The sequence below is a fragment of the Pollicipes pollicipes genome, unplaced genomic scaffold (assembly GCF_011947565.3).
Source record: "Pollicipes pollicipes isolate AB1234 unplaced genomic scaffold, Ppol_2.1 Scaffold_4881;HRSCAF=5763_pilon_pilon_pilon, whole genome shotgun sequence".
Lineage (NCBI taxonomy): Eukaryota > Metazoa > Arthropoda > Thecostraca > Pollicipedomorpha > Pollicipedidae > Pollicipes > Pollicipes pollicipes.
In genome coordinates this window covers 31,759,910-31,785,774 of record NW_023596576.1, presented here as the reverse complement: position 1 = coordinate 31,785,774, position 25,865 = coordinate 31,759,910, and the positions used below count along the sequence as shown (strand labels likewise).

Here is a 25,865-nt window from a genome sequence, read left to right as displayed (position 1 = left end):
AGCCTCAGACGACCTCAGCAGCAGCCCCTGGCCGGCAGACGGGCCGCAGAACCTACCTGTGGCATGGAAGGCGGGCCGGCGCCCTTCCTGCGGCCGCGGCGTCGCGGCGGCACGATGTTGTGATCGCCTCGTTCGCCAGCCGACTGGAACTTGAAGCTGTCGCTGCGGGACACGGCGCTCGCGCGCTCGCGCTCCACGTGGTGGCGCACGCGGCGCATCACGCCGCGGCCGCGCACGCGCACCTCCTGCAGCGCGTCCAGCAGGCTGCGCGCCGGCGGCAGCGTGGCCGCGTCCAGATCATCCGTCGAGAGCGATAGCCGCGTCAGGTAGAGCGGACTCAGCTCCGAGTGGCAGCGGCGCAGCGCGTACACGTCCAGCGCGTCGGCGTCGATGAAGAGCTCGGGCGGCCGCGACTTCTCGGGCGGGTCGGCCGCGAACAGCCGGCCGTGCATCGTCGACAGCTGCTTCAGGATCTTGGCCATGGCGGGCGGTCAGCAGACACGCGGGCGACGGCGGGCGCCGGCGCTGCGGTGACGCGGCGGCGGCAGACTCGACAACATAGCGCCGCACGGCGTCGCTGGGACGGGTTCTGGCTGGAGTAGCCGCCGCTGCTCTGAGTTCGGGCACCTGGGAACAGATGGGACGCGTCACACACACACACACCCGGCAGTGAGCACAGCACGGATGCGGCGCGGCCTTGGCGCCGCTGCGTGCCCAGGTTTCCAATGAGTCTGATGCGTTAGGGTAGCACCAGCGCCGCATTCCGTATTTGGTGACGAACAGCTAATAACGCAGATTGGCTCTTGGAGCGAGGATTTTTTATGTCCTTGTAAACGTCATGCCCGGATTAAGCAGATCGCGTTTTGCTCAAGGCATGTGGCAGTGAAAATGAGACGGCCAAGTGTTTGACATATACAGAAGTCCCTAAGCAATTTATTCCGATCCATAAATCGTCTCCCGGTCTCAGTATCACTATCAGCTAACACCGGCGGCCGTCTCCTCGCGGAGTCGTTTGCGGCCGGCACGAGCGTTTCGACACCGGCTGTGTGAGAGATGCCCAGATAAGTGGCTGATCCACAGACATGCCGTAGTTCCCGCATTCCTGAGCCGCCGGTCCGGAGCAGTGCAGGCTGTGGTTAGCGACAGCGCCCGGCGAACCGGGAGAGCGCTTCGCTCACCAACGGTCCGAGCTAATTGATTCCCGAGACGGACGCCGCGTTTTGGCATCCGCCACGTAATGTCTGGCTCCGCTCCGGGAGTGGTCCAGCTGAATTCCTGTCCCGAGGTCAGGAACGACCGACGGACAGGTTCCGCTGACAGCTGGCAGAGCTCTACGAAGCGTGCTCAGTTTTAAGTGTTAGTCGGAGTTCAACGGAGATACATGGAGTGTCTTGGTTTCTCGCGTTCCTCGTGTGCTTCACCCGGACCACAAGCCGCCCAGACAGCAGTCAAATGACGCACACACACACGCACGCACGCACACACGCACGCACGCACGCGCGCACGCACGCACGCACGCACGCACGCACGCACGCACACGCACACACACACACACACACACACACACACACACACACACACACACACACACATAACACACACACACATAACACACACACACACACACACACACACACACACACACACACACACACACACACACACACACACACACACACACACACACACACACACACACACACACACACACAATCAACACGCCAGGATGGCTGGCGGCGGCCGGGCAGAAGACATGCACCTGCCAGCGCCGGCGGGAGCGATGAGTGTCCCGCCCCGTAATGAGTCACACCGCCGCCACAGATGCCGCCGCTTGGCCGGCGCGGCGCGCCACGTGGCGGACACTTCCGCCGACCGGCGCCGGTTGCTGCGCCGCGCCGGCCCGTTTTTGTCCCGCTCCATCACTCAAGACGCTATCGCCGACAGCAGCTACACGCGCAACAGCCGCGCCGCCTGCTGTTGGTTCGTTTGCACATAGAGGAGACCACAGGAACCTCTGCGGTAAGCAGCAGCATGCGCGGTGGAAAGAACGCGAACTCTACAAGAGCTGCTCCTCCGGGCATCAATGAATTGCCTTGTAATGCTGCGGCGGCATGGGAAAGGTAAGGGTAAAAGTAAGGGGACTCTGTGAAAGTAATGAACGTGCTTTTGACAAATGTGGGCTTTGGGATTGCCCCAAATACATAATGCTCAGCACACGAACGCGTTTTATCTTTGTTCGCTGATGAGAACGGTTTGCATCCATGACGATCATGTGGATCTATTGGCCAGCACACAGCGATCATTGGATTCACACGCACCAATCGGTCACAGAGTCCAGCAACCCAGCCCCACACCACGACCACTTCCACAAGCATGAGCTCGTCCACATCTCACAGAGCGCTCCACCCGGAAATGTGCTCTTCTAGGACGCGATGGCACCTCTGAGCGAGCGACTCTTCCAGCGCCACCTCCAACAGCCGACCTGGATCGCAGACCATCCGTGCGACCGCCGCTGCTGAGCAGAACAGCCGTGCCACGCCGAGCCAGTCCGAAACGTGCGTGAGGCGCAGCGGCTGAATAATTCAAACTCGCGACCGGGCCACGGTACCGAGAGACCGTGCCTCGCTGAGCGCAGCCTGACGCCGAGCCTGTGCCGTCCCGACGCCGAGATGGCGACGGCGGGGAGCTGCTGGCTGGCTCGGTGGCTCCGCGCTCGCTCTGGTGGAGGCGTCGCTGCGGCGCTGCCCTCAATGCGGCCGCGAAGTGACGTGCTGCCGGCAGTTAGTCCCGCGTCGCGGCGCTACCGGCCCGGCGACGGTCGGCTACCGGCGCCCCCGTCCGGCCGCTCCGGCCAGGCCCGGCTAATGGCTGGAACGTGTGCAACGGCTGGGAAAATCACTTCTGGGAAGACGACGCGAGGACATTGCAGCGGTCAGGCAGGCGCGGGACGCGCCGATGCCATGAGCGTTTGACGGTCCCTTCAAACGCCACTTCTCACGGAAAACCCCTTGCTTGTCGAGGCAACAATCACCTTACGAGACGTATGCTTGCTGTTTAGCTATTCGACAGATACAACGTGCCCGATGTCGAATATGCAGCTGACATCCTTAGCGCAATTATTTATGTCCTTATTCAATTGTGCCGAGAGCGACATGTGTCTGGTTCCCACAGGTTTCTTTATCAAAACCAATCCCTGGATCCTGGTTTCGCTGGTGCTGTTGGCAAGTTACGCGATTTGCGCGGGACGACCCACATATGTTGGCGTTTACATCAATTAATGTCACACACCACAGTCATGGCAAACGGTCAGCATGTTCTGATACCACCATTAAAACTAATAAAACTTTCCTGTTAGCTGAAGATGATCGCCTTACATTTATAAATGGGTCCCTGACACCTGAAAGCATGTGCTCATCATAACAGAATGGTACGGGGGCCTAATATGAATGGTGCACTAAGCAACCACCTTAGCGTCTTGCAATATCCCACTAGATTTCAAGGTACTAGAAACATTGTTAGAATTCCAGCTATCCAACCATCAGGGTCTCCCTAAAAGGCTGCCAGAGATGCAGCTGCCGGAGTTGCAAAAGTTTGTCTTTGTTTATCAACTTTAGGAACATCAGGGATGCAGTTTCATATTGTTAAGTCACCTCAGCCCTCCAAACTCTGAGACCAAAAATTGGGGATAGGTTTCGCCATTTTCCTTGTTCAACCTTTCAAACTCTTTTGAAAGATTAAGCCCCTGAGTTGCGCCTTGAACCTTGAAAATCAAGGCTGACAGGGGTCTTCGATAAGATGCTCCAAGATATTAGTTTTTGCTGGATCTCAGCTTAATTCTGAGCTGTGTCTTAGTTCTTGCTGGATCTCCACATGCTTTAGGCTGGATCTTAGTTCTTGCTGGATCTTTCGACACCATGCTAGGCTGGATCTTGGCCCTTACTGGATCTTTCGACTTAATATGAGACTGGATCCTGATTCTTGCTAAATCCCTTGGCCTGATTCCGGATTGGTTCCTTGGCTCTTCCCCGTCCCGGATATACATTTTACCCGGCAATGCGTTTTGGGAATCGGGCAAATGCTTTGACATAACTTTTGACATAATCTCATAACTTACTTTCGGGCAGCAGCAAGAGCAGACTAGCTCCTGGTGTGAAGTCGTGCCAGCCGTCGTCCTAGAGTGGACATAACACAGGTTTGCACGCATGGTAAGCTTGAGCGATGTCACACCGTGTGTCCGATGTTTTCGGGTGACTCTGAACCGTATGTGCAATCTATCCGCCCACAGGTCTACTGTTATGTGCGAAGGCGGTGACAAGTGGTGCGCTGTTTTCAACCACCAGGTCTGAAGTAGACGAAAGTGTCGGGAGACCACAAATCTTTTCACGATCACAATAGCAACTTACGCCCTGGAAGCTAGTACTGTACGTAAAATGCTGCGCGTGAATGAAGTTTTTTCCTATTTTGACGTAAACTGACAACGCGTACTTACTATTTTTAAAACTGCGCGTAGCCTGATCCTAGTGATCTATTGCTGCCGAAGACGTCCGCCGCACACCTAGCCTCGTAAATTTACACTAGGCCGAGTCGACAATGAAACTAAAATGGCCGCCATCCACTCCGCAACAGATGAAAATCGGCCGCCGAGCAGTCTGGTTCCTCTCGCAGGCGCCCACAGGCTGCGCTCTCCGACAGCTCAAACCCCATCACCCGGGGCGGCTTCATCCACGTATACACGGTCGCCACGCCCCATAACAGGCCATTTCTTTTCAGTACATAGGAGGCCTATCTCAACTTTTATTTATATCATTTCCTGCGAGGGTCTTGATCACCGGGTGTTGATTTGGAGTGTATGGGCAGCATGGGGAGGCCGTGCTCAATCCAGTCCCTGTTCAGGAGCCGCATCATCTCCTACCGAACGCACCACCGGACGCCCGGGTTTTGGAACGGGCGGTGGACGGTTCCTTCACTTCAGGGTGTTGTACTGCTATGACAAACCACATTACCAGACTTTCCTGCTGGGGCATATCGTCCATAAATGATGTTACGCATTGTTGACCATTTTCAACGCCCCCCCACCGGTAACACACCGGTTGCGATGGCCGAGAATCCTTCTCCCCTGGTAACGCTTCAAACACGTTTTAGAAATACTTCAACATGATTTAAAATCGCATCTGAGCGTAACCATACGTTGCACCAAATTCCTCCGCAGGCATCGCCCAATGTCCGCTCTTTCCGCGAAGCTGATGAGCAGGTAACGTCATATAGCCTCAACACCACGTCTCAAAGCCCCAATGACACGCACACACGCACATACACACACACGCACACACGCACACACGTACGCACGCACGCACGCACGCACGCATGCACGCATGCACACACGAGCGTAATGCAAAACATGAATGCCCCTTAGGGGGTGTCCTTCTGGTTCTGTAAATGTTGCTTATGCTCCACTATCAATGACCATACAGAACATTGGATTGGGGCACCAGGGTTGCGAGGATTGGGATTGGTTCACCCGCGAATGTCAGTGATATGATGCTGTGGTCCATCTTTATCCAACGTTCATAATTCTAACAGTCAACGAGATGTGCAAAATCGCACGCACTTCACTTGTACTTTGTGATCACAGACATTGCAAACGACATTGTGCCAAGGACTTGGTTGAGTGTTAGGCGTTATGCACTGCTGGAAGTGCCCACACATTGGTTGTTTGTAAACAAATGCCATTCGCAATGTCTAACTGCGCGTTTGGCATGCACAATGCACGCGTGCGAGGGGAGATCGTTGTGCACTGTGCGGTTTTGCAAGTACTTAAGCTGCATGACCCGGGAGCGGATGCTGGCAAATATTTGGAAATTAATATTCCAGGCACAAAACAGGCGCTGAGCCTCATGGCTGGGAGCAAAGAAAGAAGAAAAATCGGCCGGGAGGCGGGCGGATCCGTCTGATGTTCGGCGGATGATGGGAGGCTGGTCTATCGTGCCACGGGCGGCGGGCGACCCCGGCACGACAATTATTCCCACGAGACGCTCTAACGGAAGGTTCTAAAAGCTATGAGTTATCGGCACGTGTGAGGTCTTGTTAGCAACAAGTTACTCAAGGGTGTCGAGGACACAAAAAAGGCGTGATATGCGAGCAAGCCACCTTCATCGCCTGGCCTTGGACAGTGCAGAGCACAAACACTCGAAAACCCGCCAGGAGCACCGGAAGAATGTGTCAGCATCTCCCACTCGGCTATCTGCACGAACATTACTCGTATCAACGTCTTGAGGAGATCTTCCACTTTCCCGACGCTGTAATTCACCTCCACTTGACCCAACTGACCCCAGCTTGACCTTACGGCGAGCGGGAGCGTCGGCCGATAGACGTGAGCGCTTTGAGCAGGATAGGCATCGCTTAGTGCCGGTGCCTGGCAGCAAATTCACGTACACACAGGGAACGCAATGCATGAGACACCCAGTAAGATCATCCAAAAAGGGCATTTAATCGGATGGTTTGCAGTGTTGTCTTCGGACGAAATTCCTTGCTAAGAGTGGCCTGTGGCAAGTGCCTTAACCCTAGTACCCTGGGAGGACGGTTCCAGCTCAATTTTCAATTGTTGGCAAAGTTTAACCATGCCATGGAATGCCACAACACGGCCGGTGGCGCTTCAGCCTGACTGTTTTCGCCAATTTCCAATCTTTCGTCACACAGGCCACATGAGCGCGGTTGCAGGGGACGCGAGCGCAGGCGCTTACCGCGCAATGCTCAGTATCCAATGCTGTTCCATCTTGGCTACATCACCATCTCTTGCATGCGTTCATGCATTCAGAGCGTTTTATATCTTAATCCAGCAGTTTTCGTATGTGTCATGCTATCGTATATATCGGTATACTTGTACTACACGAACTACGATTTTGTATTCATCTTCGTGGTGTTTGCCACTCTCGGCTCCATACTTTAACTCGTCTTTTTCCTCGATTGCGGTTCCAATTCAAGTCAACACCTTGATAGCCAAATATGAATATAAAGTGGAACTGAGAAACTAAACACGAGCGTTTCAAAAATATATTTTTGCTCCGCCATTTTTCCTCGAACGTGCGCCATGGACGAACGCTTTAAAGCTGTTCTTTATCGAAAGATAGTTAGCGTCTTACCATTTAGCTCAAGCCTGAGAACGTCAAAATCGGCCCGAAAGAAACCGAAACCTCAGAGAGTCAAGATCACCCCTCCACCGCTGCTGAGCATAACTCGCACAAAATTGACCGCATGGAAAAGGGACATAGGGACAAGACCATTCGGTGTCAAATGAAGTGTGAGGATGAGGTAGGAGAGGCACCATGTAACTGGGACACAACGACCGGTGTCGATGGTCTAACGAGCCGTTACAAGGTACATTTTGACAGCGCGTTTAGGCCTGCAAAACCTCAAGACAACCCGACCGTCGGCTCGTGACAGCGTCCGTCCCAATTTATCAGCTGGTCTAAAAACGACACCACACCTTAAAAACGCTTGCCGCGGAGTGCGCCCGCAGACAACTGCGCCGCGCTAGCCTGAAATGCGGCGAGCCGCGCATGTCTTCACCGAAACGTTTGACGCGGAGTGCCCCCGCAGACAACTACGCCGCGCTAGCCTGAAATGCGGCGAGCCGCGCATGTCTTCACCCGTTGCGCCCTGACGCACCGGGGAGCAGACGCGCCACTCACGTGCGTCTGCGTGGTTGCCGCGCGCTGGCGCCGCTTTCGATTTCAGTCCCGTGACCCGAGGTCACCGCCAACGGTGGGAAAACTACACGATTAATAGCGCGTCCCGTGTCTGGGTGTCTTCCGCATGCGCGGCGGGTGGAAAGTCCCGTTCCTTCACTGTCGAGCCAAGGTCCGTTCCGGCCGACACCATGCGCAAGACACGTGACGGTCGTCACATCTCCGGGAAGGACGTCCTTATGGCACCGAGGCACGGCGGGCGGATGAGTGATGAAGAACATCAGCCATCAGCGCTGAGATTCGGTGTGTCAGCTTACCTTCCTACTTCTCACATAAACACCAGCGGCAAGCGGATCAGATCTGGGGTCTTGCCTTGCCACGGCAATGTCAGATGGCCCTAGAAAACCACTGCCCCGTGCTTTATCTCTATACCTGATCTATGGAGGCAAGGGAGCGCTGGACGCCTCCTTGGTATAGTGGGTAAAGAGTAAACAGGTTGCCATCACTTATCGACATGCCTTGTTGCCTGTCCGTAAGACGCATGGTGTTTCGAAGAATCAGACGGCTTATGTCTATTCAAAGTTATCCTCTCCAACGCCTCCAACCATTAAGCCCGTTGAAAGAGGATTCGGAGGCCTTAGTCGTGAGTTCCAAATGAAGAAACAACCATTTTGTCGTGGGGAATGCGGATAATGCATCTGCACAGACATCTGCAAATGCCGCTAACTGACGGAAGAGAGAGCGAGAGAGAGAGAGAGAGAGAGAGAGAGAGATAGATATAGAGAGAGAGAGAGAGAGAGGAGAGAGAGAGAGAGAGAGAGAGAGAGAGAGAGAGAGAGAGAGAGGAGAGAGAGAGAGAGAGAGAGAGAGAGAGAGAGAGAGAGAGAGAGAGAGAGAGGAGAGAGAGAGAGAGAGAGAGAGAGAGAGAGAGAGAGAGAGAGAGAGAGAGAGGAGAGAGAGAGAGAGAGAGAGAGAGAGAGAGAGAGAGAGAGAGAGAGAGAGAGAGAGAGAGAGAGAGAGAAGAGAGAGAGAGAGAGAGAGAGAGAGAGAGAGAGAGAGAGAGAGAGAGAGAGAGAGAGAGAGAGAGAGAGAGAGAGAGAGAGAGAGAGAGAGAGAGAGAGAGAGAGAGAGAGAGAGAGAGAGAGAGAGAGAGAGAGAGAGAGAGAGAGAGAGAGGAGAGAGAGAGAGAGAGAGAGAGAGAGAGAGAGAGAGAGGAGAGAGAGAGAGAGAGAGAGAGAGAGAGAGAGAGAGAGAGAGAGAGAGAGAGAGAGAGAGAGAGAGAGAGAGAGAGAGAGAGAGAGAGAGAGAGAGAGAGAGAGAGAGAGAGAGAAAAGCCCTCCGGCAGCAGCCTGCGTCAGTTGCCTCAACCTTTCGGGATAACTGCAAATCATCTGTCCACACGGCATGACTTACCCAAACGCGAATCAGCATGTCGGTCTTTAGTGGACTATTTACAAACAAGGGTGTTTGGTGTTCAAGCAATGGCTTCGCCGATAGCCCGGTCCCAAGGTCACACCAAGCAGAGCCCGTTCAATCCTGATCAGGCGACCGCCGGTAATGGTCGCCAGACGAGGCCGTGCTTACGACCATTACCGCGCGGGGCTATTGAATAGCTCGGCGGTAACAGCTCTAACGGACCTCCGCGGCACTGCCTCCCTCGGCGAGCGACGGAGAACAGCTGTCCACAACCCCGGCTGCGCGTCTGAGCACATGCTCCCAGTCAGTCGCCAGCTCCCTGACCGTGGGTAGCGGCCAGGACCGCGCCGGCGGCAGCGCGTCCGACTCTGGCGCGTGGTACGCCGCCGCGCCGTCCGACTCGGACGCGCGGCACCCGAGCACGGCTGACGTGGAGCGACGCGGCGCTGGTAGAACCTCAGAGGCGGCAAGCACCCCCCACCAGCAGCGGCGCCGGCTGAGGCCGAGGCGCGGCCTCGTTTCAAGGCGCGGTCAGTTCAGATGAGTGGGAACCCGACCGTCATTCGTTGGCGGAGTCGTTCTGTTGGTCGAGAAATGTTGCACTGGATTCTGCGCGGTATGTGTCAGACGCCGTTTCTCCAGCCACTGCGTGAGAACACTGTGTTCAGAGGGCGCACGCCAAGCCATGTGGGCTCTGCGTGGCACACTTTCTTACAGGGGCTCCTCTGGTGTGGTACCCTCACGGCATGCCATGGGATAACGTGACGCGCACCAGTCATCTTTGCCACGCTTCGCTGCTGGCTCACCGGGCGGCTACACGCCTTCAAAAGAACAGTTACGCGCTCAACCCGCGTGACCGCTGGGCGCCGGTCTGCCCTTAAGACTGCGATGCGGTACGGACTCGGCACTCCCGGGACTACCCACACAGCCCTGAAGCTGAACGCAGCCGTAATGGAGCGACATTCTCCCCGTGAATAGCGATCTGGAAATGGCTCCTCCTTGATTACACACGAGATGTCTCATCGTTCATGCCATTGCGCCATACGTTTGTGATCGTTCACGATCGTGTCGCAAGGGAAGCCGGTCGGCCGCGGCGGACCAACAGGCCTTAATAACTGTCACGGACTCGCTGTGACATGGGCTGGGATCCAACTCATCTGTTGTGCCGCCGGGACGTCCGGGTCCACCGGGCAGTCTGCAGTCGTCCCGTGGCCACACGGGACAGCTGGTGCGGTCTTAGCCGGGCGCCGACAACATCTGGGGCAGCTTGGATAAGGGCATGCAGCATGTGCGCTGGAATGGCGACCTGACTTTCATCAGCCGTTATCGAGCATCACGAACTTTAACAGACACGATCTGGTCCAAAAATGTGAACACACGTGGGAACCTAGTGATTTTAATTAGTTGGCAGCGCTCCGACCTGGCGGCGTAGATACCAGATACCGTTATAAATCAACTCTTGATCCGATGAAGACCGAATATACCAATTATAAGCCCGTAAATACCCAGCGGGATGTGCTTCGAAGATGAGCGTCACCGTTGGCTTCCCATCTGGAGCCGCGCCTCCAGATAATCACCTCCGGAACATTACCGGGCAGAAGGCAGCCCGGCCCCACAGAGGCCCGCGGCATCTCCGGACGGAAGGTGGCCCAGCCCGAGAGAGGCTCGTGAACATCTCCGGAAGGAAGGTAGCCCAGCCCAGAGAGGCTCCATGGATGAAAGGTCTAAATCGACCGGGGCTCCTTTCGGAACAAATCAGGACGGACAAAGCTTGAGCGACCATGTGCAGGGATATCGGCGACGGATGTCTATTTGCACAAAGTTCGGCACCAAGATTCAAGAAAAAGGTCTTAGGACTGGGAGACGATATGGGGATGCCCCAGAGTGAACACAATACGCTGGCCTCTACAGACGGTTGCCCTGTGTTAAAAGCAAAAACGAAAGCCTCCACAGGCGGGCTGTAAAGGAGCCGAACCGCAGCAGACTGGAATACCGTCGGACGCTGACCGCAGCTGCCAGCCTTAAGAGCCACGGACTGAAATGTGTGGCCCTGAGGCCAAGAGATCACCCCAGAACGGTGAAACGGAGTCCGGACCTCCTACCCAGCAGGTACGCGGCCACTGACTACAGCTTCCATCGTTGATTGCCTAGCTTCGCGGGCGTCCTCCAGCTTTCACCGAAGCAGCCACATATACTTACGGATGTTTAAAGCTGAATCCCTGGTGATGGCCTGTTTCGGGGCGATTACGTTCGACGGGAGGCACATTATCAAATTCATGGAGAAATTGACGTCGATTTTCTCGTAAGAGATAGACGACGCATTGTTGAACTTCTGCAAGCGCCGAAAGTGGGCTTGGGAAATAATCTTTAGTAAACGATGCCGATGCAATTTGTGAAGGGCAATGCCAAATACAGGCCCAGATCCTCAAGGAACTGAGAATTGAAACAACAGACTTTCAGACATGAGCTGCCGGGCCATACTCGATCTTGTCCTATCATTATACGGTTTGCGGCCATCTTGGCAGCCTCAATTCTCCCAAGCCTCAGCAGTTTCAGTACTGAAATGCACGTCTGCTAATAAGCAGATAAAAAACATGTTTTGGAAGTGGCACGGATGCACCGGCAAGGACGGGCGTACAAACTGCTTTTCAGAGTTGAGGGCGAGACAAAGTATGGGCTATCGCTGCAGCAATAACCTTTACAACATTCGCTTGCCTGCATACATTTCATCCGAATTTGCACCCATGGAACTGTTCATTCAAAGAGGAACCGAAAGCGTGTCAGAAACGATATCTACTGTCATCCTTTTTCTCTCTGTTTTGGACAGCGAGGACATGCAGACAGCCAGTGACAGGTTAATTAAGAGTTGAGGCCTGTTTGAAGCCAGCCCATTCACTCGCTTATGTGAGAGCGTGGCCCAGCCACCGCTGGGGTCGGCGGTGTCTTGGCTGGAGATGAGAGATGCTGGCACACCAGCACCGGAACCCGACTGAAGTCCGACTCACGATCGTGGAGCGACGCCTGGGATAGTGGACCAGCTTCCAGGATCTAGAACCCGATCGCTGCTGCTGAGGTGCCTATAAACTAGGGGATCTGCGCTTCAGATCCAGGCACCTGTCTGCTATCACGTTCACGCGGGCACAACTGCATTGTAGATATATATATATATATATATATATACATATATATATATATATATATATATATATATATATATATATATATATAGATGAGCCTGCCAAGTCTGCGGCTATACCGTGGAAACCATAAACCTCGTGCTAGGCTTGTTCGGGTCCAGCATTCGTACCGGGAGGCGTGTGGGGCACACTTTCACAGAAATACTTCTTGTGGGCTGGCAGCAACTGGCAAAGTAGTCGGGCAGATTACAGGCTATCTTTCCGAGGCCTACTGTCATGGGCACTTGCTTAAAGAGAAAGTAAGGAAGGGTATGGTTACGTCAGTTACATTCACTGGCATCTGAATTTATCATACCTTTGCCTCTGTTTGTCACTTCTTCGCTCAGGTTTCACCAGCGTGTGAGAGCGATTACCGTTTAGGTTTAATAAATGTATGCAGCACATGACTCTGCTGAAAACGGTCGATGCTATCGCATTTTTCCTCACAAGGCCGTTTCCTGCTTTCGCTCCTTTTCTCGTAAAAATCCTTATGCGCAAGAGCAACAAGAAGCCCAGCATATAGTAGCTGGCAGGAGGGTCTGTGATGCAATTTTGAACGTCTCAAGGTGCTGATGGCATTGCTGATAGGCAAGGCATATGGTCTCTGCTCAGTTTTGAAACGCGCTGGTACGACATCATTATCGCCTTGTTTTGGGCTGGGCAGAACGACACTGACGGACCAAAGAATTACATGAATCCAGAAACCAGGTCAATCATTTGGGTCACATTGACTGCACTCAGCCACATTGTGCTGTCCTCCCTCCCATTCAGCCTTTGGAATCTGACTTGGGCCCAATGCCAGCGCGGACAGCCGGCGACCCGGGGTCAGCTGATCCGTGACCCGGTGACCTCTGGGCGGCCGAGCCGGCGGTGATGGCGGGCGGCGGCCGGCCCAGCCCGATGTTACGTCACTGCGGCCAGCGCCGGACAAACAGCCCGCCTGCGTAGAAAGGGCGGTCTCGGGAGCCGCCGCCCCAGGTTCTGTGCCAGTGGTCTCCGCCTATCCTCCCCCGACGACAGCCGAGCAGACAAGGACCGAAACGGCAGCACCAGCCGTCGTCGGACTGCTCCCCTGTCGCCGCCGGCATGGCTCTCGTCGTCGGGGTCCGCGGCCGGTGCGGCGATCGGCAGGCGGTCGTGTCGGCAGGCGGCCGGTCCGACACCGCGGCCGTCGTCGGGGCCGGCGGCCGGTCGTGTCAGCGGGCAGCCGGTCCGACACCGCGGCCGTCGTCGGGGCCGGCGACCGGTGCGGCGATCGGCGGCCGGTCGTGTCAGCGGGCAGCCGGTCCGACACCGCGGCCGTCGTCGGGGCCGGCGACCGGTGCGGCGATCGGCGGCCGGTCGTGTCAGCGGGCAGCCGGTCCGACACCGCGGCCGTCGTCGGGGCCGGCGGCCGGTGCGGCGATCGGCGGCCGGTCGTGTCAGCGGGCGGCCGGTCCGACACCGCGGCCGGCCCCGCCGCCCGCCGCGCTCCCGGCCGGCGCCCCGCCCTCCGCGCGCCGGGCCCGATTTACGGCGGGCCGGCCGGCCACCGCAGCGCGCCCGGAGACGCGCGCCAGATTTGTCCCGCGCGCGGGAGATATCGTACAAATGACAGAGACGACCGGAGATATGAGTCGGCTATGGTAATGCGACGGCCCGGGCGTCCCCATGAGTTACGTCCGTATTTTCCGGCGATAAAATCGGGCTGCGATCGGTCGCCCCTCGCCCCGGGAGCAAGAAGCATGTGAGGAGAGGGCCACTAGGTCACCTCGCGATGTGGTGCCCTGAGATCCCCAGGCGAAGCAGATCGGATTCATGGGATTGCTGCTCAAGACAGGAACATGATCAAAACTATGACACGCTATCAGTGCGAGTTTGGTGTAGGAAAAAGGACGGGGACGTGGGAAAGGTACAGCAAGAAATGACGCACACAGGTATACAGCAAGGTGCTGCAATCACGCACCATGATTGCAAGTTTCTACATGTCTACATAGATCCAGATGTGGTCAACTAAGATATTTTGATTCTGGGACATTTATTGGAATTGTAAACGGCTAAGCTGCTTCTAGCGTCAAAAGCAATGTTCGCTAGAGGCAGCGCCAGTACGCGCACCTGCCCAAGCCCCAATCTGATACTTAAGAGCTGCTGTCCATATTTACCACTGACTATAAGCTTAACGTCATCAATTGCTTTACAAAGTCCGCAGATGACGCGTTAATATGTCAACGACGTCCACGCCGACAAGCGGCCACCACAACGCGAGCCCTCTGCCGCGCCCAGCGATCCGAAACATGGCGCACAAACGGCTCACACTGGACAGGGCGGCCAAGGACCACCAGCGCCCGCCGCCGCCGCCGCCGGCGCCGTGCACGCGTGCAGGCGCAGCGCTGGCGGCGCTCACCGGCCAGCGTGCAGGCGGACTGGGGACCACGCGCCATCGCTCGGTCGCAGACGGGCCGATGCGTCGCCGGGAGCGGGGCTGCAGAGGGGAGCGCATATCGGGTGCCTGCGGCCGCTGCCAACGCCGCACGGTAAGGCGCGCCATCAGCGGCGGGCGCCGGCACTGAACGGAGTCGCGGCGGCAAACCGAATTATCGTGCGCTGTGAGCGCGCGCCGTCCGCGGGTCGTGAGGCTGGTGCGTGTTGACCTGCAGTCCAATATGTTCTGGACACGACCTGGAGGAGGTCGAACAGACTCGCCATGGCGGACCCGTGGCGCTCCGCATCGGCGGCAGGGGCCGAGTTGTGTAACAGCTCCCGTCAGTATCGGCGGCTTTGGGCACACCATACCGCGAACGGAAAGTGATTTTCCATGATGTCGATACTGCAAAGGCCACATCGGGCTGAATGGCACCAGTAAACTGGAAGGCTGCATAAATACAGGGCGCTGAGATTCTATGAGGCAGGGGCGAAGCGGCAAGGGAGAGAAGGGGGGGGGGGCACGGGAGGGCAGGGGCAGTTGCCCCCCTGCTGGCAGGCAATGAGCAAGATTATATTTTTGCCCCCTTCCCCTTTCGGGGGCCCTTTCCCCAACTAAAGCCCTTGCATCCACACATAGAGTACGAAAATTCAGATCAAGGAGGCCCCATGACTGAGCTAAAAACTAATAAGAGACCCTCCAAGACCCCTTGCTACATCAAGAGCTTTGATTTCTTGGTTGCGGGGGCCACCTTCATAAAGCGGACAGCCAGTGCTCAATGCCATGGCAAACCCATTTTTGTGTGTTAAGGAGGCGGACTGCGACTGCGACCGAGCGGTGGCACGTGGTCCCCAGTCCGCCTCTGCTGGCTCGGGATGCCCCGTTACAAGCTAGGAAGCCCCTGCTCTGGTTTAGGAGCACCCTGATGTACTACACTGAGAAAGCGAGGCTCCTTGGCTAGATTTGGAGGCCCCGTCGTAAATCGGAAGCATCCTGGCCTGTGTAAGGCCCCTCTGGCCCCTCTATGCATTAGGACACTCTTTTCTGGAACAGTAGATCCTATTTTACGTTAGTGAGACCCTTTGCTGAATAATGTGAACGTACCGATTCTAGGTTTTTAGCGTCCATATTTCATTACTTTATATAAAACACATAACAGCTTGATAAGGGGTTCATACTCTCGGTGCACATCTCCCTTGAATACGACCATACACGGGAGGCCCCTTGTAAGAATGCGCCAATTTGTTCGAAATGCCCGCTGGGAAGTCCTGCCCCCCAACTCAAAGCCCATAGCGCCACCACTGCTACGCAAATACGGGACGACGCGACATTCGCCACGTTCCTCTCCATGAAAGCTAGTTGAATTCTACCAGGTGAGAGGAGACTGCTGCTGACTCCTGACTGAGACTCCTCTGCTGACCAAACCCTTCCTGCTTCAGCCGTTTCCGCGTTAGATCAGCAGAATAGTGTTCCTCACGGTCGGACCCCACCGCTCGCGTTCGTTGGGATCGAATGTCACGCCTCAATGGCAGCGTGCCTAGAACAAAGAATGCGATTAGAGAAGCGTGAAGCATTAGAAAAGTCGAAACTTGCGCTTCGACCAAGCGAACAGCCTTGATGCAAAAGTTATTGGGTGCTGGTTGTGTGTGTTTCCATACCAACCACGCAAAACCGCGACACGGTGCAAAAAATGTCGACGCCCCACTCTTCGTTTTAGCCACAGAGCGCACGAGCGAGTCGGGCCGGTCTTTTCTTGTGTCCAGCCATTGATCCAGTCGTGGAGCCGCGCAAATCCGGATTCATCCCTAGCTCACTCCTCGGATCCCGCCACGAGCCTCGTGTCGACCCTAAACCAGAGCCCGGGTCGACCCCGGGCAGGCCCCGTGTCGGCCCCGGAAAGGTCCCGTGTCGGCCCCGGGCAGGATCCGTGTCGGCCCCGGGCAGGCCCCGTGTCAACCCCGGGCAGACCCCGTGTCGGCCCCGGGCAGAGCCCGTGTCGGCCCCGGGCAGGCCCCGTGTCGGCTCCGGGCCAGGGCGATCCGGCGAGCGTCGGTCAGGCGTGTCATCATCGGCAGCGGGTGTTTATTCCGCGACCCGACAGGCCGTCGCTGACCGGAGAGGCAGTGTTGCATGACGCGGGCGGTAACGGTGCCGGATGACCCGGCTGGCACACGGCTGACCGGCGGCCGCTGACCGGCTGCGGCGTGTCCAGCTGCCAGCCGGGTCACCAGGCCATCTGCCCAGTCTTGGCACGTCGGTAACGGACAGAGGACGGGGGGGGGGGGGGGGCGATGTCGTGTGGTCGCGATCACCATCACCAGGCTCCGACCTCAGAAGCGTGGGCCCGCACGGGGCTGGGACAGTATCAACCTGAGGTGTCGCCCACAGCCAGCGAACGCCAGTGCCGCGGGTTCAGGACCAAACCAAACTACAAGACAGCTATCGTAATTGAAAATCTGATGTCATTGTGAAAACATTTCCTTTAAACCATTTTGCCTCTAATTTTTAGCCCATAATTTGGCCTCTAACTTTAGGTGCCACGTATATGTGTTGACGCGTCTCCCATTTCATTGGTGTCTTAAAGGTATCACCAGTTGAGTACCATGCAAGCGAGCGCGAACAAACAGGCACCTTGGCCCAACTACGGAAATGAAGCGACACCTTCCAAAATCACGGCGAGCGGCGATGTCAGAATGCCCCAAAACAAGGCAAGTAACAGTCAACATCATTACCACTCGCAAGAACATATCTTCAAACATGGAAAACAAACCTGTTTGAGATGCTGTTGGACAAAACACAGATTTGTTGTCTGAAATATGATAGTGGTACAGACACGATGATATGATGGTACGATAGTGAACTTCTGTATACACACACATGCATATATATATATATATATATATATATATATATACCTATATATTCCAAAGTTAAGGTCCATAGCTTCACGCGCGAAGTTATCTAATTAGCCCTCAAGCGCGATGATTACGACACGCATGCATTTTTGAAAAAAAGGTTCGATCAGAATATGACAATGCACTTTGCTTGCAGCCTTACCAGCATTGCCAACAGATTTCAGTCACCGAGCAATGGCCAGACCCACATATCTCTGGATCCGCCATCGCCACTTTGACACTATTCACACGCATAAAACAACTGACAACTCCCCAAAGAAAGACTTGTCTGCGGAATAGACCGTAAGCTGCCACTGATGCCCGCTCCAGTATTCGTGTAAACGGACACTGTGTTAACTCATTCTGCTTTCAAGCTTCCCGCCAGGATGCATGTAGCTGAGCTTAGAAACATGACAATGCCATGGCCTGGTCGCCAAACGATAATCAAATACTAGACGGAATGTTCACTACGACATGGGGTTTTCAACTCAAATAACCATTTGGAGGATCATTCGGTGCAGTTCACAGCACTTTCCTCCCTAGACTTTAAGCTATCTAGTTTCTGAACTACACGTCCGCTAAGATGTGCAGACTATGTCATGCAGGCTATTTCAATAATACTCTGGCATGCACGACGCCATAACAGCGCAATTCAAATCCTGTCACCCTACAACAGGCCAGGCGGCGTTCCAGACCAGAAAGAATATTATCGTCCAGCCGTTCAGATCTGGCGTCCGTGAGCGCGTTCATTACGGATGACGTCCATTGGCTCTGAGCGTTGAGCAAGCTGTGCGAGCTTCAGTCACGAAACACGCTTGGTTCTACTCAATATAAGACGTTGTACATATTTTCTCCACTTGCTAATCATTACGGAAATAAGACATATAGCTGAAAAGCTTAAAAATAATGTCATAGCCGATTATGTAAATACAAGTAAACACCCTAAACTAACGGAAAAAATGTGTAAGAACATCACGAGAAAGCCAAATACGAGCACATAGCGATATTGACTCAGCGAATACTTCCAGCCAGTGCTGCCACCACTCGACGAGTTCGAAGTTCTACAGGTAAATGACAATTTCACACAGCTAGTTTGGCGTCCTTAACGTCACACAAAGGTTTCATGACGTCATCAAACAATGACGCGTTGCGGGGCACATTTACAATGCAGATATTTTGTTGTCTAGGACAGTCTTTTCCACTTAAAAATACACCAATAGTTAAAGGTGAAATGATCGCATCATACACGAAGCGTGCTTCAATATCTTCGAATGTGGATCACTCCCTTCAATGAAAAGCTGTGTGGTCTTAAAAGAGGCTAGCGTCAATGGTGAACGCCAAGTGGTTAACTTAAAATCAGCAAGCTCTTCCACGAAATCAAGTAAGAACCGTTAACGATGAGATATATGAAGACCAAACTAAGGGAGCTCTCCGTAACAGTTCTGAGGTACAGGCTCCCCGTGGCTGAAGCCCCACAGCAGCGTTGGGAAAAAAGAACGGATATTGTTCAGTCGTACGTGATGCATGACATAGTTGCAAATTATTTTACGAGGCGCCGTCCGGTCGTCTCGATGGCCAAGCAGCGGCCTTCAGTTCCTCGTAGGATATCCTGCCTGAATGAGCAGCCAACCCTCCCCCCCCCCCCCCCCACCCCGTTGCTCGGAGTCAATCCCACCCGACCCGCGACGCGTATGCTTGATTCCGGTCTTGTCACAGGTCGATCTCACACATATGCGGCAGGCAACGGTGCGTCCCCACCGTCCGGGCGTGTTCCAGAGTAGCCCAGCGCGTGCTCTGGGGCGTGTCCCACGGGCCAGGGATGCGCGAACACGACGACTCAAAGTCGCATGTCAGATTCCCCCGCGCAGAGAGCCGCAGGCATCCTGTCCAAGAGCTCCAGTGAACGGCACGGGTGAGGGGCCGCACCATCGCAGGCAGACGCGCGGAAACAAGACGGCGTTCAGATGGAGGAGTGCGCCGCCGTCCGGTGTCCGGTGCGCCGCCGTCCGGTGACGTCTGCGGCACCTTGCAGCACATTCCCGCCAGAGTTCGGCTTCAAGCCTAAAATGCTAAGTGCTGTTGTGACGACGCCTGCGCCTTTGAAGCCTTGTAATGCTTACCTTTCGTGTCGTGATCGTTGATCCAGCAATGTTCGGATGGGTCACGTGACGCCCCAGACCGCTATACCCGCTCACATGCGAACACCAGTTCCGGGATCACCTGATCACCCGCCTGAGAGCCGCTGGACCCACGTCCGGCCCCAACACCGATCAGCACCGCGTCGGCGGGACCCTCCCGCCCTGTCCACGGCGGGCCTCACACCAGACTGGCAGGTCTGTGACGGCGAGTGCAACGCCATCTGCGGACGGCGGCGGGAACCGGCGTCGCCTGCGGCAAGGCAGCTGGCTGCCAGAGCCGGCACAAAGGGGAGGGGCAGGGGGCGGCGACGGCGGGCGCGCGCCTCGCTTGCGACACGGAGATGAAAGGTTTGGGGATGAGGGCGTCAGAGCGCCGTCACGGCGGCGCTATCGTGATGGATTCTGTCCTGTTCAGAGTGGTACATGGATTCAAAGTGGAGCATGGAGGCCTTGATATTGACAGGCTGATATAGTAAGGTGAATGCGGAAAACTGTCTAAGAACGACGAGTAGCGACATTTTCCATTAACGTAGCGAGAACATCGCCAATGGCATTTTCCAGAAACGCACTCAGAGGGATTAAACACAGTCACGCACAACTTGTTTACATCGCAAGGAACTGAGTGCGATATGGTAATTAACCACTCACCGATTATTTAATTGCCTACAAGAATGACATAATGTTTCCTCAACGTTTCACTTACCGATGTGTGCAAAGTTATGTGCCATCAGCATTCAATCCAGTTACCATCAAATATGCCCTGTCAGCGGTTCCCACAGCCTCGTTTGTGGTTCGCACATCCCCGTCCGGTGTCACCGTCATGGCGCTAATGATGTTGGCCATTTAATTAGAAACAGCCTCCGCCGTGCAATAGGCAGCCATCCCCACCAAGCCATCAGCATCCCTCACCATCACGTCACCAACCCATCGTACGGTCACCAGCTCCGTCGGTCCCGTCACTGGTCCTCTTTGTTCCACCCGCAGACCCTCCGTCCGGTCACCAGACCCTCCGTCCCGTCACTAGTCCTCTTTGTTCAACCACAGACCCACCGTCCCGTCACTAGTCCTCTCCGCATCGTCAGTAGTCCTCTTTGTTCCACCCGTAATCCCTCCGTCTGTTGTCAGCGGCCCCTTCCGCTTCGTCGACGGTCACCTCCATCGGCAGACATTGTCCCTCAGCGTTGGTCCCGAGCGTCGCCCCCGGACAGGACCGGACGGACAGTGTCCCCGGCGTCAGTCCCGGGCGTCGCCCCCGGACAGGACCGGGCGGACAGTGTCCCCGGCGTCGGCCTCGGGCGTCGCCCCCGGACAGGACCGGGCGGACAGTGTCCCGCGGCGTCGGCCTCGGGCGTCGCCCCCGGACAGGACCGGACGGACAGTGTCCCCGGCGTCAGTCCCGGGCGTCGCCCCCGGACAGGACCGGGCGGACAGTGTCCCCGGCGTCGGCCTCGGGCGTCGCCCCCGGACAGGACCGGGCGGACAGTGTCCCCGGCGTCAGTCCCGGACGTCGCCCCCGGACAGGACCGGGCGGACAGTGTCCCCGGCGTCGGCCTCGGGCGTCGCCCCCGGACAGGACCGGGTGGACAGTGTCCCCGGCGTCGGCCTCGGGCGTCGCCCCCGGACAGGACCGGGCGGACAGTGTCCCCGGCGTCAGTCCCGGGCGTCGCCCCCGGACAGGACCGGGCGGACAGTGTCCCCGGCGTCGGCCTCGGGCGTCGCCCCCGGACAGGACCGGGCGGACAGTGTCCCCGGCGTCAGTCCCGGGCGTCGCCCCCGGACAGGACCGGACGGACAGTGTCCCCGGCGTCGGCCTCGGGCGTCGCCCCCGGACAGGACCGGGTGGACAGTGTCCCCGGCGTCGGCCTCGGGCGTCGCCCCCGGACAGGACCGGGCGGACAGTGTCCCCGGCGTCGGCCTCGGGCATCGCCCCCGGACAGGACCGGGCGGACAGTGTCCCCGGCGTCGGCCTCGGGCGTCGCCCCCGGACAGGACCGGGCGGACAATGTCCCCGGCGTCGGCCTCGGGCGTCGCTCCCGGACAGGACCGGGCGGACAGTGTTCCCGGCGTCGGCCCTGGGCGTCGCTCCCGGACAGGACCGGGCGGACAGTGTCCCCGGCGTCGGCCTCGGGCGTCGCCCCCGGACAGGACCGGGCGGACAATGTCCCCGGCGTCGGCCTCGGGCGTCGCTCCCGGACAGGACCGAGGAGCTCCGCCGCTCGACACGCATGTCACGGTAGTTAACGGAGATGCCGGGCCCCACCCTCCGATTCGGTGATTTCCGCGAACGTGATCATCCTGTGATAGATGAGGAGGAGGGACGCTTATGGAGATAGCCTGGTGAGGGTCACGGTCGGGCGGCGTCGCCGGCCCTCCGGCCATCCGGTCCCGTCGCCGCCACCTCTGGCGCACAAACAAACCACACACGCACAGGGTTGTAAGCAGCTGGTGCGGAGGCCAGTGCGGTTTGAGTGAAGCTCAAAACAAAGCACTGGCTATGCAAAATTTTGAGTGGGTATCACATGCAGCGCGTAACAAATCTTCGCCACCCAAAAGGACCAGGGCAGAACAAATAACAGTGAGCTCGAGTCTCGCCAACCCTTGAAAGTGAAAATTTGAGAGTGAGCCAAATGACGCCCTCAAACAACATAACAGTAGTCAGCCCTGTCATAAGGCAGCAGTAGGTCGTCCAGCTAAGCCATGGTACGATGAGCAGCAGCCACCAGTGGAACTGTTAAACAGGGTCTGGAGAAGAGCACTTTGTCATGTCATGTGAAGCACTTCTACCCAGCTTTTAAAGATCCAGTGCTAAGGCCAGGGAACACTATGGTTGGGGGGGGGGGAGGGGGAGGGGAGCGGCTCCTCTAAATACACAGCAAGTTTTAACCATAATGGCACGTATCTTCAACCTCATTAAAATGTTCAAAGCCACCGGCCGCTAAGCCCAGATAACAGAGCGAAGAGTGATTTAGATCATATTTAGATCGTCGTACCGGTTCACTGAACATCAGTGTCGTTAGTAACCGTTCTACGAATTGTTTAAAATCTGTTTTCCTGCCCTTGGTGTGATCAGTGGTTTCTAGATCATCCCGAGAGCGAGCATGCATGAATTAAACAGAGGAAATTCAGTGTATCAGTGTCGACTTCTCTCAACTGAACTCCCAATACCGTCTCTGCGAAAAAGACGCCATCAATGGAGCGTCCACCTTGTCTGCCCAGCCTCTAGCAGCTCAGTTCTCGTTAGTTCGCACTGCGTTATTCGAGACCCACGTGAGTGAAGCCGGCTGCGCTGGTCAGACGTAGCAATGCTGAGTGGCGGGTACGGCGATGTGAAACAGTGCACGCCGCCGTCCACCGACGATGTGGAACAGTGCACGCCGCCGTCCATCAACGATATGGAACAGTGCACGCCGCCGTCCATCAACGATGTGGAACAGTGCACGCCGCCGTCCATCAACGATGTGAAACAGTGCACGCCGCCGTCCACCGACGATGTGGAACAGTGCACGCCGCCGTCCACCGACAATTTGGAACAAGGCACGACGCTGTCCACCGACGATTTGGAACAAGGCACGCCGCTGTCAACCGACGATTTGGAACAGTGCACGCCGCTGTCCACCGACGATGTGGAACAGTGCACGCCGCTGTCCACCGACGATGTGGAACAGTGCACGCCGCCGTTCATCGACGATGTGGAACAGTGCACGCCGCCGTCCACCGGCCCAGCCATCTGACCGAACGTCGCCACACGTGCGCGGCGTGTCACTTCTGACAGACGATGCCGGTGTGTCTGACGGAAGACGTCCGATTTGTCCAACAGACGATGACCTTTACACCCGGTTGACATGTGTCAGGTGGGATGTCGGTTTAAGATGATACCGCGACGCACGACTCAGTCTCGTTAGCGGTGTTACCGCACGCACCTACGACATTATCTTGACACATCGGCTCAGGTCGGGGCCCCTGGTCTGACTATCTGGACTACGCCGGAGCCGGCCAGACCTCCTGCAGTGGCTGGTCGGCATAAACAGAACGCTGTGGCTGCTGAGTATACAGAGCGCAGTGACTGCTGAGTATGCAGAGCGCCGTGGCTGCTTGCTGAGCACACAGAATGCTGTGGCTGCCATGTGGAGCGCTGTGACTGCTGAGTATGCATAGCGCTGTGACTGCTGAGTATGCATAGCGCTGTGACTGCTGAGTATGCATAGCGCTGTGAGTGCTGAGTATGCAGAACGTTGTGGCTGCTATATAGAGCGCTGTGACTACTGAGCATGCATAGCGCTGTGACTGCTGAGTATGCAGAGCGCTGTGGCTGCTGAACATGCAGAGCGCTGCGACTGCCGAGTATGCATAGCGCTGTGACTGAGACGTTTACTGAGCGCTGTGACTGCGAGGTATGCACCTACATCTAAAAGGTTGCTGTGCACGAATGGGCCAACCTGAGCTAGCCATACGACAGACCAGCCGGAACAACGTCTAGTGACTAACCAGCCACCATGCGGACTCCCCACCAGCCACCAGGCCAGGTTGCCCTGACACGGCCGTACTGACTGTGGCGTCTGTTGGCCCGACGCGTGAGAGACGGGGGCTGTGCTGGTCCGACGTCCGGCAGACGCCGGGCTGGGGTGACCCGATGCCAGCAAACACTGTCCAGCCGGATGGACAGCACATCGATCAGCGGACCGGTCAGGGTGCAGCGTCCAGAGGGGCGGGCTCAAGTGTCCGGCGAGCCCCTCCCGTCCTCCGGACCGGGGTGGTGCGACACACGCCCGGTCCCGGTGTCGCGTGACATGTCCCGCGTGACGGCCAATCAGCGTGGAGCGCCTCCCCTCCCCAGAGCGAGATGTCACCCGTACAGACAGCCGCAGCGTTCCAGCCGAGCCCGACGCCCAATGCCGCAGATAATGCCCCATGGGTGAGCCCATGCACGGGCTCTGTGTGAGGCCCCCCACATCAAACTCAGCTCTGAGCTGATAATGAATGGTTTGTCGTTCTGAGGACGAGCACGAACGTTTGTGTGAAGGAGTGCTTCCAGGTCCGGAATGCCTTCGATTACCCGATCAATGGCCTTTGCTCCGTTGGTAACCGCGCAGGCCGATACGAGGTAATGAATTCGTCATTAAATCAGTCGCAATCAGGCGTTCATTTCGCAAAAGGACGCATCATTCATATCCGACCCTGGGCCATCAAGGCGCCTGTGGGCGACACAACAACAGAATCGTACCATTAGTGAGTCGAGCTATTCCCTCCAGCCTCACTTGGATTAAAATACAGGCATAAAGAGCTATTGCGAGTCTTATCTTCTTGAGCCGAGCTTTCAGCGCATGTTAGCGTGTGAGTAAGTTCGCACGAAAGCCTCGCACAAAACTCATTGCTCGAGGCCTAACCGAATTCTAACGTGACCCCAAGTTTGGTTACTAATACCGAGGTTTGACGTTTTCACTGTCGTTTGAGAGGTACTGGCGCACACAGCGTGCCTGCCAAATTTGCTAACCGGATAACCAATTATCCCCGACAAACAGAGGGTGGAGCAGACTAGTCATTACGGGTACCGGACGCTCGATTACCTGAGAGCCTTCGGCCCGTTCTTCCAGCAATCGGGCAGACAAATGGGAGAACATGGCCCATCCGACCCTGCCCAAGCCATTGTGGTATGTCAAGTAATGACGCGTCAAAGCAAAGACAAAACTGTTGACGTAGCAATACGTTCGTTGAACCAGAGCTATTGCTGCTCAAATGCTTGCCTAGCAATGCAACCCGAGCTTATATCAGCCCTGAAGCTTTTGGCGCTGTATAGCAGAACACGGATTTTCTAGAACATTGACTCATTAGATAACCTTTGGAGGGGCGATACGCTACAGGTCCCAATATCCGCCGCCAACGTCCATACGCTCATCTGAGGAACCCGGGTTTCGATTGCACCCGGCATCAAACAGGCGGGACCATCAGTAGCACTGTAATTAGCACCTATAACCGGCGGAACAAAACTGCGCGTGAGTCGCTCCGCAGTCGCGTAAATAGCCCCGCGAAGCATCCCAGGAGTTCAGGGGTCGAGACGCCGCGGTGGCCGGAGTCTCGTTTCCCCCTGACCTGGCGGCAAGGTCAATGTCGCCTCAGCATGGCCAGCGTACCCTTCGAATTGGTTGCAGCGACTACCA

The 25,865-nt window shown here is 56.3% G+C and overlaps 1 long non-coding RNA gene across 1 annotated transcript in view; it reads right to left on the bottom strand.

Moving 5' to 3' along the window:
- Positions 1-263: 263 nt before the first annotated feature.
- LOC119101448 (uncharacterized) overlaps positions 264-25,865 on the bottom strand; it is an 83,044-nt gene continuing 57,442 nt past the window's right edge. The window contains exon 3 of the long non-coding RNA XR_005094563.1: positions 264-627. This is a non-coding gene — a long non-coding RNA (uncharacterized LOC119101448). The remainder of the gene's footprint in view (positions 628-25,865) is intronic.